Source organism: Equus przewalskii, chromosome 15 (genome assembly GCF_037783145.1).
Source record: "Equus przewalskii isolate Varuska chromosome 15, EquPr2, whole genome shotgun sequence".
NCBI lineage: Eukaryota > Metazoa > Chordata > Mammalia > Perissodactyla > Equidae > Equus > Equus przewalskii.
This window is the reverse complement of record NC_091845.1, coordinates 54,514,655-54,530,492: the sequence shown is the minus strand read 5'-3', so window position 1 is coordinate 54,530,492 and position 15,838 is coordinate 54,514,655. Positions and strand designations below refer to the sequence as shown.

At 43.4% G+C, this 15,838-nt stretch overlaps 1 long non-coding RNA gene across 3 annotated transcripts in view; it reads right to left on the bottom strand.

Annotated features, from left to right (window-relative positions):
- The window catches only part of LOC139075980 (uncharacterized), a 294,470-nt gene that overhangs the window by 2,018 nt on the left and 276,614 nt on the right, over nt 1–15,838 (bottom strand). The gene's annotated exons all lie outside the window — the stretch shown is intronic.

Genomic DNA, 15,838 nt, shown 5'->3' with positions numbered 1-15,838 from the left:
ACTGGGACATGATCACCACAATAAGTCCCATTGCCATCCATCACCTTACATAGTAACAATATTTATCTTTTAATAGACATTGTATTCTACACAGAAGTTAATTCAGAAAACTCTCAAGTATGCAATTGTCCCCCAGTGCACCTGGTCTCAGTTATGAGTTCCTATGATGATAATTTCATAGCTGTTTAGAATCGTTCCAGCTCCCTTCAGATGCGGGTCCCACCTCCAACCCCTGTGGTGCTACACATTCCTGCATCTGTGCGGTAGATTATAAATAAACAACAATAGCACAACAACAACAAAGATGAAGAAACAAAACTTAGGTCACTTGAGTTCTGTTACTGTGTAAATACTTTGCCTTTGTTTGCATTAAGAATTTTTTTAATGAAAAGGAGTACGAACTGCAAACTGTAATATTTTTGCTTGGCAAGTGAAAAGTTCAGTTCATACATGTAATATTTTACGGAATTTGAATAACATTTTGAAAATTGAAATTTTTTCTTTATTAATTGTTGTGTGTTTAAAACTAAAGGATAAATAAATACACTAATAGTTATTACCGAACAGTACATGTTTATCACTGAAAATACTGTCCTACACAAGAAGGTATTAAGATATGACCTGTGTTGGGTATCAAATAGCTAGATACTCCCCTGGGTCCAACCCCTGGGGCCCCTAAGCTGACAGTAATGGTGCACAGCCTGCCCTGTGGGGGTACCAGGACAAAGCATCTAGGCTCCCTGGACACCTCTGCAAACACTAGTGCTTCTGGGCCTCCAAAGTAGGGAGGACTCACCTGCCTTTTCAGACCCCTCACAACTTCTCAGGATCTGGCACCAGCAAGAGGTCCCAGAACCACTCACAGATCCAGAACCTCCCTCCCTCTCACAGGTCTGCAGACCCCTGTCAGCCACGTTTTCTCCAGGACCTGCAATTGGATCCTCACCCCCAGGGCTCTCTACTGGTGACCCCTAGTTCTTATCAGCTTCAGAGATGAGAAAGCCTTAAGATAGCTCCTTGCATGGACCCCACCAAAGCCCAAGGCCTGCTAGTGTCCAGATTGTCCTACCTGCACAAAAATTGGACTTGAGGTGGGAAGAGGTCAGCTGGCTACCATCTTCCCAGAGTCCCCACCACCAATTCACACACTCACAGCTTCAGATGTATGATGAGCAACTTTATTTTTCAGTAACTAAACTTAAGAGTTCTTTTGCCACTCTTCTTCTGCTTGGAATTAAAACACTTAATTTTTCTAATCAACATAAATCAGAAACTGCCAGATTTAGACATGACCAATGCAGAATTGAAATTTGGTCAGTCCAAGATGTCCTCTACCCCACTGGCTCTCCTCTTAGTCTCTTGATTGACCTGAGTTCCTAGAAACTTCTGTGCTCTCCTGGAGTGGGGAAAGGCATCTGGAATGGGGCATCGGCATCTGGACCTCCTCTGAAATATGGGCTCCTCAATGTTCTGCACAATCAAACTGGAGAGCATCAAATTTTGAAGCATCCTTGCAAATTCTTTGACACTCCTCTTATCAAGAGGTGGAGTCTCTGTCACCTCCCCTTGAACCTGGGCAGCCCCTTGTAACTGCATCAATGAGGAGAGTACAACAGAAGTGTTGCCTTGTGACTTTCAAGATTAATTTTAAAAAATCCTCGGGGCTTCTGTGAGTAACTTTTGGGACACTGGCTCTGGGAGCCTTTGCCACCATGTAAAAGGTCTGGGACTGACAGCTGCCCCATAGAAAGATCACATGGGGAAAGAGAGAGAAGCTTGCACAGTCTCCTCTGTGCCTGACCTCAGCTGTCTGAATCTTCTCAGCCCAGGGTTCAGGCATGTACATAAATATTCCAGGCAACCTCAGCCCCAGCTGCCTTCTGACTGCAACCACATGAGAGACCCTGAGCTAGCACGGCCTAGCTGAGCCCAGTCACCCCCTCCCCCAGATTTGTGAGCAAAACTAATGGTTGTTGTGAGTTTAAACTTAAGCCAGTGGCTTAAGCCAGTGTTTTTAGATGGTTTGTTTTGCAGGGGCGGGCAATTGAAACACATCCTCTGTTGATGCAGCTCGCCACCTGTTCTCTCAGCAGAAGCAATGCTCAGTGGTTAATCCAGGGCGCTCCATCTCGTCTCTTCCATGGATGATGCTCTGACACTTGGCTATGCTCTCTATCCCGTCCCTGCCCTGGGATAAGTCATCCACAGCTTCTCTTATGAAGCCTCCTCAGCCAGTGCCACAGTGATGCCGGGCAGTCCTGCCAGCTCTCAACTCTCGGCCAAATACCTGGTCCCACTCGGCATGGAGGCAGGGGTGCTACCTCCCAACCCTTCTCCAGACAAGGCATCCAGGCTTTGCCTAGCCTACTTCACTTGCCTCTTGTTGGCGTGAGGCAAAAGGCTGATTAGTTCCAGATGAGAAATGGGATACCAGTCGAATTGACCCTCAGGTTCCCAAACATTTGAGGGTCTCCACCATTTTCACTTCCTAAAGATTTACCACCATCTTCTCTGAGATGCAACAGTAGTTAAGCTCCAGTATCCTTCCTTCCTAATTTCTTTCTCCTGCTAAATGGTTTTTCCTCTTGTATGGGATTCAAAGGCTCTTAGGTCATCGCATGTCTTCCCCAACTCTATCGTGCATGCCACGTAACTGATTCTCAAAATCCTCTAAACATTATGGTTTATGCTTGCAGCTCAGCCATTTGGAATTTGATGACAAACCACATCTCAACATAGTCTGTCTCTTAAAAATCAAAACTTTTTATCTTTCAAAGAATTGAGAGCTGAAATCATCTATGCCCACCCAACTTACCGCTCACAATAATGTGACTATTCCAGGACGCTCTTGCCCAGGAAGATGAAATTCCAAATACCTTGTACTGTTTGTTTTGGAGATGTCCTGGAAGTACTCAACAAGTAACAATAGATAACTTAGCTGGGCTCATCAACAATCCAAGAACTTCTTCGAACCCCTTGCCTTGAAGTTCTCACCACGCTGTGTCCACCAGTCCCAAATCATGTTCTCAGGATCTTTGCCCACTTCTAATGGAATCATAAATATCCCAGCTTTGTCCTCCCCTTTCTGAGATGGTATTAAGACTCTGTCAAGGGAGTCATCTCCTTTATTGTAGTAAACAGTAAACTTGACTTGCTTTCTCAACAGGTTATCTTGGTGCTATTTTGAGAAACCAATATTTGACACTGTTACTTCAGCTATAAATTTACAGAAGTTTATTTAAGAAATTTAAAACTAAAAACTTAATTATCCTAGCTACAGCCACCATTCTTGAGGGCAGTTTGTATAGGGGAAAAGTAACAGGTACAAGAAATTAGCTGTTTAAAGAAAAAAGGAAGAGGAAGAGGGGAAAGAGGAAAAGAACGAGGAATAATAATAATTCATTTAATCCTCAAAATAAATCTATATGGTAAGTATTGTTATTATTGCCCCCATTTTACAGATGGGGAAACTAAAGCATAGAGACCAGGTAACTTGCCCAAGATTATGCCCCTAGTAAGTGGCAGAGCTGGGACAGGACCCATGGAGTTTTTATTGTTTGCTTCAGAGTCTCTGCTCTTAAACACCATGATAGTATCCCATTATTTATGAAAACAACAATTGCAAAATGGTACGATTAATGCCCCAGCATAGGTATGGACAGAACTTAAGGAAACAATAGTCAACTCTCCCTAGGGGTGACATGAGGTGGGAGAGACAAGGCTCTGTTGGGCTTGTTGGAAGGGGTGATGCTTGACCTGAGCCTTGAAAGATGATCACATCTTCCCCCATGTGAAGTGGCCCAGAGTGTAGGGGCGCAAAGACCCAAAGGTACCACGCAGTGTGGAGAATTCAGGGAATGGTAAGTGGCTTCCATATGGCTGGGCCATGGGGAGGTACAAAGTGGGAGGCAGGCACTGTAAGAGACAAGACTGACAAGGCTGCAAGGCTACATTGTCAAAGGTCTTATGGGTTGGGCCAAAAAGTCTAGTCCAGAATATAACTTCCTGGATACAGCCATGAGCAGATGTTTCACCACCCCTCCTGTGTCCCACTGGAGGCTCTCAAACTATCAAAGAAACAGAATCAGAAGCTCCTGCTCCCCAGGAAATCAGAACACCTCTCACCCACACCAACACCCAAAAGAAGGCAGAGGGCTGCTGTCGTGTGGAGGCATTCTGAGGGAGCAGGAGGAATTCGATCTGGAGCGAGACTCCTCCATTAAATCAAACTCTTCATTGCCAAATCCCAAAAGAGCACATTTGGGTGAGGTCATTGCTGTGTGTAGGTCAATCAAGTTTTCCACTTCGCCGTTCTTCCCAAGAATTCCTCCCCTTGAGCCCGAGGCTAATACAGAAATGTGTGATGGATGCAGTGGGCAGAAGGAGAGGGCTGAAACACGCACATTCCCCCGGACCCTTTCCTCTCTCGAAGCGCCAAAGCAGCGTCCTGTGTTACCGTGTGTGTGCAAAGCAAAAGGGCAAAAAAGGGAGAGCCGAGTTGGAAGAAAGAGAGAATTTTCTCATCAGTTCTCTATTCAGGACAGGGTCATGAGGGAGGAAAGCAGAAGGTAACATTCCCATTATCTAATGACTACTTCCCAAGAGCTGCAATAAAACGAGGGCGGAAGTCCCCAGCCTTCAGAAACGTGCATTCTTGGAGCCGGAGCCTACCCAGCTTCAGGGAGGGGAGAAAACAGAAGCTCTGTTGCTGAATGTCAATACCACCGCAGCAATCTTCCCTTAAAAAATGGCAGGGTCTCAGCTCGAAATGTTAATTCTGAAATTATCATCCATTTCTTATGTCCCCAACATTATGATTAAAATTAATTAATGAAATCAATTGTAGAAGTATTGAAGCCATCATTTGGAGCATGACAGAAAAGAAACTCAACACACACACACAAAACTTTTCATTGTCTGGCACACAGCAGGAGAGTAATAGGGGTATATGGAATCATAGAGTGAATGAATGAATGAATCATCCCCTTAACAGCTGTAGGACATACTCCTTACCCTCTCTGTGCCTCAATTTCCAGGAATGTGAAGGAAGAGATGCAGTTTCCTTGACTCAACTCTGATGTAAAATGGATGGCACAGTCCAATCCTATCACATCATGTCAAGGCCTTGCCACCAAGAGAATAACCACACGATCAAATCGTCACCCGTCGCCCATTGCCTCTTCCCAGCTACCAGAATCAGAGTTCTGCTTTTTCCTGGCAAAATGGTCAGCATGCTGAGAAGAAAGCGATTCCTAGGCTTTATTCTCAAAGGAGAGCCTGCAGAATCCTCAGCGAGCCAGAGCCTCTGTCTGGAGTGATAAAGTCACCTGCTTCCAGGACGGCAGGCTTAGCAGCAGGCTCAGCAGCTCTTGCTCACAAAGCCGTCCTCAGCTGAACTGAGAAGTGAGTTTTCCAGCCTCGGCCACAAGCTTTGGTCAAGGAAGCAAGTGAAGTTGTTTCCTTCCAATCAATCAGCCAGGCTTTCTAGGCTTTCAGCTGCTGCCTGCAAGGAGCTTACCATCTGTTTGAAGAGACAAGATTAACACCCAAGGACAAGGAAGGAGCAGAAAAAATAGCACCTGATCAAGACTAACAGACCACAGGGGGAGTTCTTACCACTTCCCTCATTTTGCCAGGGACGGGGAAAGGAAGGCTTCTAGACCACAATCACTGCCTCGTAAAACTCAAAGTGAACAAGACTTCAGCTAAGAGGCCTTCCGACACCTCACGAAATGGTGATTTCTGGGCTGCAAACAGTCGTTTCTTTCACCTCCACAGACTGCATATGGAGAAAAGACAAGGAGGGGTTTTACATTATGCTCAGATGAGAGCCAGAGACGTAAATTGCCTTCCACAGGCTCAGATTTTATTTTCAGCAAATGGTGCCGCTGGAAAGTGTAGACCCATGACTCAGACTTACGTGTAGCAGAATCTCCTGGAAGGCTTGTTAAAATACAGACTGCTGGGCCTCACCCCAGAGTTTCTGATTCAGCAGATCCAGGTAAAGCCTGAGAATTTGTACTTATAACAAACTCCCGGGAGATGCTGCTGCTGCTGATCAGAGACCACACTGAGATCTGCTGACTTAGACGGTTGTGCTGAAATGGACATTGTATGCAAATGCTTGGTCTATGCACATCATAGGTGATGCACACTTTTACAGAAAGCTCTATTACCAGGCAGGGAGATGATGTGGGATGAGGCAGGCAGAGGAAGAAAGGGAGGAAAGGGAGGAGGTGCAAAAAGGAGGAAATAAATAGTCCCTAAGGAAGAGGCTGCAATGGTCACAGACCCTAATTCAGGGCTGGCCAAATCAACCATCGATGGGCTCTAGGAGGTAACATGAATAAGAAAGGGGCTAGCAAGAGTGGGAAATGGCCGCTGTGTCTGCTACAATATGAGAGAGACAGTAGTGTGTGGGGTGGCTTCAGGGACCTGGAACTTCATGAGATCTCTAAACAGGACAGTCCCTATTCAACTCCAGTTGGTAGCTGTTTTTCAAAGAATGGGGTCCAGTGCTTGCCAGAGTTGCTAATTTTTCAAAATAAAGATTTTTGGATTTTTGTAAGATATGTCTATGAGGTAATGATAACCAAACTCATAATAAAAAAGAGAGAAGTCCATTCAGTACCTAGGGTGACCCTGGAAGAGGCCAGGATGAACCAATTCTCCAGAATTTACTTGTGCAACAATGCTTGACGTCTCTTAAAGGGTTGGAAAATCAGCCCCTCTGGCCAGAAGGTGGGAAGATCATCTCAAATTTGGTGTGACAGAGCTTGAATAGCCTGCCAAGCACATTGAACCTCACTGAAATCTGGCTTCTAAATAGATCAGTGCCCATTTGTGCTGAGTGACAAACGTTGTTCATCCCAGGCCAAGACACCGTGTGACATTTCCACTTCATGGAATTCTAGAAGCTGAGCGGGTCTTTCCTGACACAGTCACAGTTGAGGAAAGAGGCCTCAGTGTGAATTTCCAGTTGGATCTATCCCAACCCTTCCCTCTTGGTCGTAAAATGAGGGAGCCAAGCTCACACCGCTGAGAGGTAGCAGGAAAGAAAAACAAGGCGCTCCTGGGGGCAGGACTGTGTCACTCATCTAAGTGTCTCCAGGGCCTTGCATGGGGCTCTGCACAAAGCAGGAGCTCAATATTGTTGACCCAAATATATGTCCTTTGAAACGAGATCCCTTTGCATAATTGGCCCATTTTCTCAAAAATCTTTATTTTCCTTTTTCTTCTTCTTTTGTCCCCACCAACCTCCACTCTTCCTGCTCCCCACACCACTTACCACAGGGTCCTTTGGTCTGTAAAACACACAGTCATTTTAGAGGTTGAGAGTCGCATTTAGAGCCATTATAGCAGGGGACCCATCCTGCCCCTCACCTCTTCTTTCCAGGGGATTCCAGAAAAAGAGAACCAACACAAGAAAAAGAAGCCAACTGAGAATTTTAAAAATATTTATATTTTTTTGAGCATCACTTAATTAATACCTGAGGCAGCCTCCAAAATCCCCAACACAAGGCACCTCACTAAAAGCTGAGCTGGAATTTATGGCTTAGTTTGAAGGATGAAATAGGGTCTAGGGTGATCAACTGTGTCTGTTTACCTGATACTGAGGGGGTTCCTGGGATGCTGGACTTCCCATATTAAAAGCAGAATGTCCCGGGAAAACCAGGATGAGTTGGTCACCCTAGCCAACTACTTCTCCTCAAAATCTAAATATTTGGAACACCAGAAAGAGGAGATGGGGGCTAGGGAGAATGAACATTTTGACCACACCCACACAGACACAAGATAAAAGGAAAGAAAGAAATCCAGACGCCTTCACTGACTTTAAGACACAGTAGCTCATCCATAAATTGAAAAGAGCCCAATCAGATCAGTGCATTGCTCTCCCTTGAAAGTAAGGAGCTATGAGGGGAATGAATGGGAAGGGAGGCGGAAGAGTGCTGGAGCCCTCCACCCCAGAGGGATTCACTCTAAAGTGAGTTTCTTCCTTTTGTCTCTAGGAGCCCTGGCCTGCCTTTGTGATGCTTGTTCCAGGACCAGCTCCACAGATTCTATTTTGTCTCAGTGCTCCGAAACAATAAGGAAATGGGTTTTTGCAAATCATTTCTGGAGGCTAATTGCTTTGACACAGTGAACTTCAGCATTCTACCAAAGCAGATTTCTCTTCCATTTAGGTTACTTCTCCATGAAATGACTCCGTTCAGCAATAGTACGTGAGACACCGCACGAAGACATTGCAATCCCCATTGGTTGCCGGGGAAGGAAGAAGCAAAAAAGGCTGCCCAAAATGGAACATAAACTCTATTTCAAGCAATTTTCTGAAAAATAGTGATCGTGGAGGCTCTGAGCCAGGACAGCTGGGAGCAAAGCATCAGATTCCCCTTTTAAGGTACAGCTCTCTGTTGCTGTTAGCAGACCACGTATTTCTTAGCATCTCTAAAGAAATGTTAGATCAATAAGCTATCTGAAGGTTGGTGGCAAATCAGGTGCTCTTCTATAAAATGATGAACCCCCTTGCCAGGGAGAAATTGAAGACCTGAAGAATATTTAGAGGGAAAAGGTCATTTTCCCCACCCTGTATTCTGACATCTGAGGCATCTCACCTCATATTAGGGGCACAGTCATAGGTCCTATTTTCTCAACCAAGATTTAAAGGTTTAAGACCCTAGGAAAGCACAAATAGAACACATGCTTGACAAACCTAGTGCTCCATATTGATTTCAAAAATGATTCTGACTGTAAAGTAACCCCTGTTACCTGGGTAGTGCTTTACCGTTTCCAGAGCATTCACACCATCATGTCAGCCAGCTGAAAAACCTCCAAGTTGGCCAAGCCAATATGCTTACAATTATCCCACAGCTGAGGAAAAGAGGCCCAGAGAGCCCTTAGTAACTTGTTCTAGGTCACATGGCCAGAAAATGACAGAGCCAGATCTAAAACCTAAGCTTTCTAATTTCTATTTTACATTCCTCTTTCCTTACTCTTCCGGGAACTTAGTATTTTCATCGAATCCACTCAGGATTTCCTAATATCTCCTACATGACCTGATAATAATTCATGTATTCTGGCTCAAAGAACAAAGCTCTTGGTTTTTCCAACCGCTATACCTACTTATATTTCTTAATGTATCATATTGCTGTGTTAGCAATTATATGAGCTTATGTTTTACCTCCCAAATGCATTCGATCACTTCACAAATATTTATTAGACTCTTCCATGAAATGTATGAGGCACTGACATTGGTGACACAAAAGTAAGTAAGACAGTTCTTGCCCTCACATATCCGGCAATCCAGAGCAGGGTTTGGCAAACTTTTTCTGTAAAGGGCCGGTTAGTAAATATTTTAGACTTGGTAGCCATACCATCTCTGTCACAGCTACTCAACTCTGCCATTGTAGGGAGAAAGCAGCGATAGACAAAGAATGGGATGTGGCTGTGTTCCAAGAAAGCTTTATTTACAAAAACAGGCAGTGGGCAAGATTTGGCCCACAGGCTGTGGTTGGTCTACTCCTGATCCAGGGGGAGACTCAAGGCAGAAAAATCCAATCATGAGGCAATAAGTTAAGTGTCCTAATGTCCTATGTGCTTAAAGTGCATGTCAGCAACTCGACACTACTACTCCTATATGCTGCTGGGAACTACATTTTCTAGAATTGCCTTCCCTTATGGATCTATGTTAAAGTTGACTAAGAAGAACTCCTGTGAGATTTGGAAGGCAAAAGAAAAGCAGAGGTCATTACTTCAGGAGATTGTGATGGTCAAACATGAAGAAAAACAAATTAAGATATGCCCAGAGGGCCGCAGAGTGTTCTCTCTCCTTTCATTCTGCATCCAACTCATATTCCTGACTGCCAGCCCTGTTGAGCAACAGTGGCCCCAAGTTGACCACAAGGCACTTGATTGTATCCCATCAAAATGACAGATTGCACAGAGATAACAGCTTTCACAGAGGTAGCAATGCCTACATCCCTCTCCAGGGGCACCTCCTTTGGAGTCCCACATCAGCAGCCAGACACGCATAGCATCTCAGGTTTTCCTGCAGGCTCCAACTGTCTAACCATCCTGTGCTTCAGGCGAGCACAATGAGTTTCTGTTTCTTTGATGCTCTGACTCCTTGCTTTCAGACCTTCACTTCCTCATGTCTTCTATTTTCATGTAAGAAAGAGGTCCCATATTAAAGCTCATATTCCCATGCTGTGGTCTGAATGTTTGTGTCCCCCACAGTTTACATGTTGGAATCCTTACACCAATGTGAAGGTAGGCCTTTGGGAGGTGATTAGATCATGAGGGTAGAGCCTTCATGAATGGGAGTAGCGCTCTTATGAACGAGGTCACACAGAGGTCCCTAGCCCTTTCCACCAAGTGAGAATACAATGAGAAGTCTGTGATCTAAAAGAGCGCCCTCACCTAACCATGCTGGCACCTTCATCTTGGACTTCCCAGCCTCTAGAACTGTGAGAAATAAATTTCTGTTGTTTATAAGCCATCGAGGCTGTGGTGTTTTGTCCTAGCAGCCCGAACAGACTAAGATATCCCATAATAACACTAATAGTAGCTCTGTTTTCCTAACTGAACCTGACGGATGCGCCACATGACCTAAGTATGTTGGGGCATAGAAGAGGAGGTGATACAGTGATTGAGTCTTTCTTTTGTTCTGTCTTGTTAGGGCAGAAGCTGGGAAAAGTTGAGAAGACTGTACAAAGATATTGTCTTAGGTCAGGTTATCTTAGAAACAGACTCTGAGTCTTTGAGATTTGAGTTCAGGAGGTTGACTGGAGAGTGCTCTGTAAGGGAAGGAGGAAAGCAAAGTTGGACAAGGGAAAATATAAACCACATTGCAGCTGCCACTCAGACTTCAACCAATCCCATAGGAAGCTCTGGAGCTGGGGTGGACCTAAGGAGAGATCTCAATTTGTCAGGCTTTGTATGCTCACATCGGCCAGTCAAGCCCCTGAGGAGTGGGTGTTATGAGCCATCAGCAACCAACACTCCAGGGAGTGCAATAAATGAGTGTGTCAGTCCTGAAGGGGGCCTCTCTGTGACAAACCATAGCCTCCATTATAGGTATTAACTTTCAAGAGGCCTCTGAAGGATAAATATGAATTATCCACATATCAAATATAGGGAAGGAAATTTCAAAAGATGAAATAGTCAAAGTAAATGCATCTTGAGGTTAAACAGCCTGAGGTATTCAGAAAATTTCTAATAGAACAAAGTATTCGTGAGAAGGAAAGTAGCTAGAGGTGAGATATGCTGAGGTCAGCTTATGAAGGTCCCAATTGACATTTTACAAATTTCTGTTTTCCCCTACTTTGATTAACATGATCTTATACCCAGAGTGAAGATTTTTTAAATGTTTGGGGATGGATAGAGGGGGTGAGCAGTGAGGGAACAGGTAGATGGGTGGTGACTGATGAGTTGATATAGGTTTGGGTTGATAGGTGAATGGATAGAGGGTAGGTAGATGTGTGGTAAGTGATTGGGGAGATGGATGCATGGGTGGTTAGTAGATGAGTTGATGAGTGGTAAATGAATGAGTGGGTGGATTATCAAATATGCTGTCTTTCATTTGGTCAATACCTGGTGACAATCATTCCTCCTTAGGCCCCCTGGGAAGCAAGGACTGCATCTTGGGAGGAAAGAATTGCTAGTGAGCTAAAGTCTTTAGGCAGAGCTCCTCAAGTATTAAATATATTGGTAGTTGGTTAAACTCAGGGGAGGAATGTCAATTTGCTTCTCTCGCGTACCACACCTGCTTGGCTGCTGTAGGTAACAGAGTCTGCAGCCCTTCTTCCATAAGGGCCTTGAAGGCAGGGACTATGCCTTCAAGCATTCCCCAAGAAGCAGACTGTAAGACAGATTAGATGTAAGTACTTTATTTGGGAAGGGGTCCCAGATAGCCCCAGCAGGACAAGGAGAAATGGAAGGGAAAGCAATAAATAAAGGTTGTTTTATCAAGTCACTGCCATTCTGGATAACTGAATTTTGATTCCACGGGGTAACTCTGGGAAACTGTAAAACATATGCCTCAAAGTTGTCCCACGTGAAGGGTGAGGGAGTAGGGGTATTTATACACTAACTCGTATCAGTCAATGTTCAAGGGCTACTGAGTGTGGTGGTCAGTGACTTCCCACTGCCTTGGAGAATACTCTTCAGGCAAAGATATACAGCTATGGACAGTTGGAAACCTCACAAATGGGCTGAAGTTTCAGGGGATGTGGGCAGGAACCTGACAGCGTCTTCTATGGTCCTTCTATGGTGATATTAAGCAACTGGCCAATAGTAAGCACTCAAATAGGTGTACATAAATGAATGAATAAATGTGAATCAATAAATGGTATTGTGGTGCTAATGACCTGATTTCAAACAGCGAGCTAGGCAGGTGGAGAATTTATGTGAGGCAGAATTTCACACATGTGTACTTGGTCAGGCATAGCAACCTAACTGCACCACTCCGTGGGGGCTGCTCCTACAGTAAAATTATTTAATGTTTTCAAAATGCTTTAAAAGAGTCCATTTACTACATAATTGCAATAGTAATAATCATCATAATAGTTCTTTGTAGTTAATAACACATTGGAGTCCACTGACAATAACAGTTACACTATAATGGGCTCAGCTGGCAAAGGAATTTAACTTGGGTAATATTGTGCACATATTTGCTTTTTGCTTCCATTTCCATTTCTTTATTTTTGACTATCTAAAGATGTCTCTGGGGCTGGCACCATGGCGTAGTGGTTAAGTTCAACATCCTCCACTTCAGTGGCCCAGGTTCTTGGGTTGGGATCCCAGGTATGGACCTACACCACTCATCTGCCATGCTGTGATGGTGACCCACATACAAAATAAAGGAAGATTGGCACAGATGTTAGCTCAGGGTAAATCTTCCTCAAGCAGAAAGAAAGAAAGAAAGGAAGGAAGGGAGGGAGGGAGGAGGGAAGAAAGAAAGGAGGGAAGGAAGGAAGGAAAGAAGGAAGAAAGAAAGAAGGAAAGAAAGAAAAAGGAAAGAAAGAAAGATATTTCCATCACAATTTTGCCAAAGGCCCCATTCAGGATATAAGGTCTGGAGAACACATGTGTTATTGTCTTGTTTGCAAGTTATTTATGTCTGCCCACATAATCTTTCTACTGCTGACTTTGTGTTCCAATGTGATTACTGTCACCCCAATAGCTGTCATTTCACATTTTTCCTCCATTCAATGAAAACACCTAGCATCCCAAGAAGCTTTTACAGTTTTCAAAGCATTGTTCTTTTATAGACGCTCGTGTGATACTTGTGACAATCTGGGAAGATAGACATCTGTAGGTGTTGTTACAGTATAACTCTATAATATGGAATAAATGGGACCAAAAAGTTCTATTTCATAAAACATGAGATTGCATTATTGTGAAGTTAATGAATATACAGTTTTTCAGTTGTTTTCCAAGTTATCTTAAGGGAAAATAAAAAAAAGATGTTCTCATTTATTATATGTGTAGGAACTAGGCTGATTATTATAATGAACATGTGCATCAAACACTGAACTTAAAATCCCTCCACTTGGTGGAGGATCAGTCCCAAATCCCAACTGTATTACTCTCTCAGTGTAGCCAGAAAAGTCCCAGTAGCATCCCTTTGCTCTCAAAAATGTCTCAGGAAGGACAGTAAATTTCATACACACTCGAGCTTTAGCTGATTTCACTTTATCACAATTAACTTTTAAATAGGGTTTTACTGTATTGTTTCCATTTTGCAGATGAGAAAACTGAGGCGCAGAGAAGTTAAATCATGTGCCCAAAATGACATCACTAGTATTTCCTCATAGCTAGAACTAGAAGTCCAGACTAGCTTCCTGCCTGGCACACTGTGTTTTCATCCAGGCTGACTCCAACCATTCATCACTCAGCAAACATTTTTCCTTCACATAATCAAGTCATTCTTAATATTTGGCTTTAATACCTTCTAGTCTTTGTTCTTACAGATATTCTGTTTAAATATATTGACAGTGAGAGCATAGATAATTACAATCAGCACTCAACTGTATACTATATTATCACTTAGGATTAGGAGTGGCTTAAACAAGATAGGTGCTTCTTTGGCCCTCAAATAGAACTCTGCAGGCAGGCAATCCACACTGTTATGGTGGTTCCACAGTCATCAGGGACCAAGGCTTTTCCCTTCCTCCTCCTCTGTCCTAGAACTAGACGCCCATCCCAAAGGCACCTCATGATCCAAAGGTGGCCAATGAAGCTCCAGTTTTCATCTGTGAAGGGAGAAGCAGGGAGAAGGAAAGAGGGAAGGGGAAAAGCGACATATCTCTCAGCTGAGTCAGTTCCTTTTAATCAGATCTGCAAGAAATCTGACTCAGCACTTTATCTCGTTGGCCAGAAGTCAGTCACACAGACATGTCTAGCAATTAAGAAAGTTTAAAAATGTGGTTTTTGGTTGAGCTCATTGCTGCCCCAATAACATTAGGATTTTGTTTTCACAGAATAAGGAGAGAATCAATGAGTTATTTTCATAATGCTGCTGCATAAGAAACGACCTCAAAATTTAATGACTTACAATAACAAACATTTCTTTCTCATTTTTGTGTCTTGGGTGAATCGGGATTCACGGAATAGTACCTGATTCTGCTAGGAGAGGTCAGAAAGCAGGAACCTGGCTGGGGGATCCCAAATTGGCAAAGTGAGAAGAGAGGTTTATGGTGGAAGTGGCCTGCACTGCTGAAATTTGGTGGGAAGCCTGCATGTCTCCCATGGTCCAACTAGATGCCTTGAAATGGAGCCTGTCTAGAACTTTCTTGAAAGCCCAGTTGAGGACCTCCCAAGAAGGAGATGAGGGGGACTCTCCAGATACCAGCAGAATATGCATTACCTGTATCAATTAATGGGGCAGTGCAGTAAACAGGGCTAATGCACCCAGGGATGCCAATCACATCATGGTCCATGGACTTAGCAGTACAAAACTTACATGGCCTTAAGCATAAGCCCTCACAGTGCATATCATATGCATTTCTCTGAAATGTGTCCTCTCCTAATACAATAAAGACATCCTTCCGTGTCAATAGGTATAGACCTATTTTTTTTTTAATGAGCTTCTAATGTCCTATGGTGTAGATTTACCACAATGTATTTAATTACTCCTTGACAAGAGATTTTCACATATTGAGGTATATGGGTAAATATTTGTGTTCAAAACCTGATTTGACTTGAACTAAAGAAGCCTGACTTATGGCCTATCAAACATACACTGTACATCTGCTTTAACCATTAAGATAAGAATGTGGACTTCCCCTCCTACAAAGCCAGTAACACACTATTGGTAACGCCTGTATTAGTATTCCTAAAATAAGTTCCCTTTCCCGGCATCAGGATCATGCTGACCTGCTAATTTGTAACTGAATACTTCTCTGAAACTTTGATGAATCTGTATCCTGGGTGTGTTTAATGTATATTCTTTGTTTTAAAAAGATTTAAGACTGTACTGAAAACCACGCTTCTTCGGAACGCTTTCTTCCTTTATGGAAACTGCCTTCCCCGGTTATAATCTTCACTCTGGCACGAGTAAAACTCACCTTATTTCTCTTATCTATAGAATGGTTAGTGGTTATTTTTGCATCGACATCTCCTAGTAATGAACATTTAGTTGTTTCCAGTTCTTCACTGCTACAAACACTATTGCAGGAAGCTTACTTCACCATATATCTTTTCCATCATTATCTCACATCATACACAAAATGAATTCTGGATACGGAAAAACAAGCAAATAAACTTAAAGAAAAATAGACTGTTAGAAAAATATAAGTTGATGCTTTCATATTTTAAGGTATGGATAACCTTTATGAGT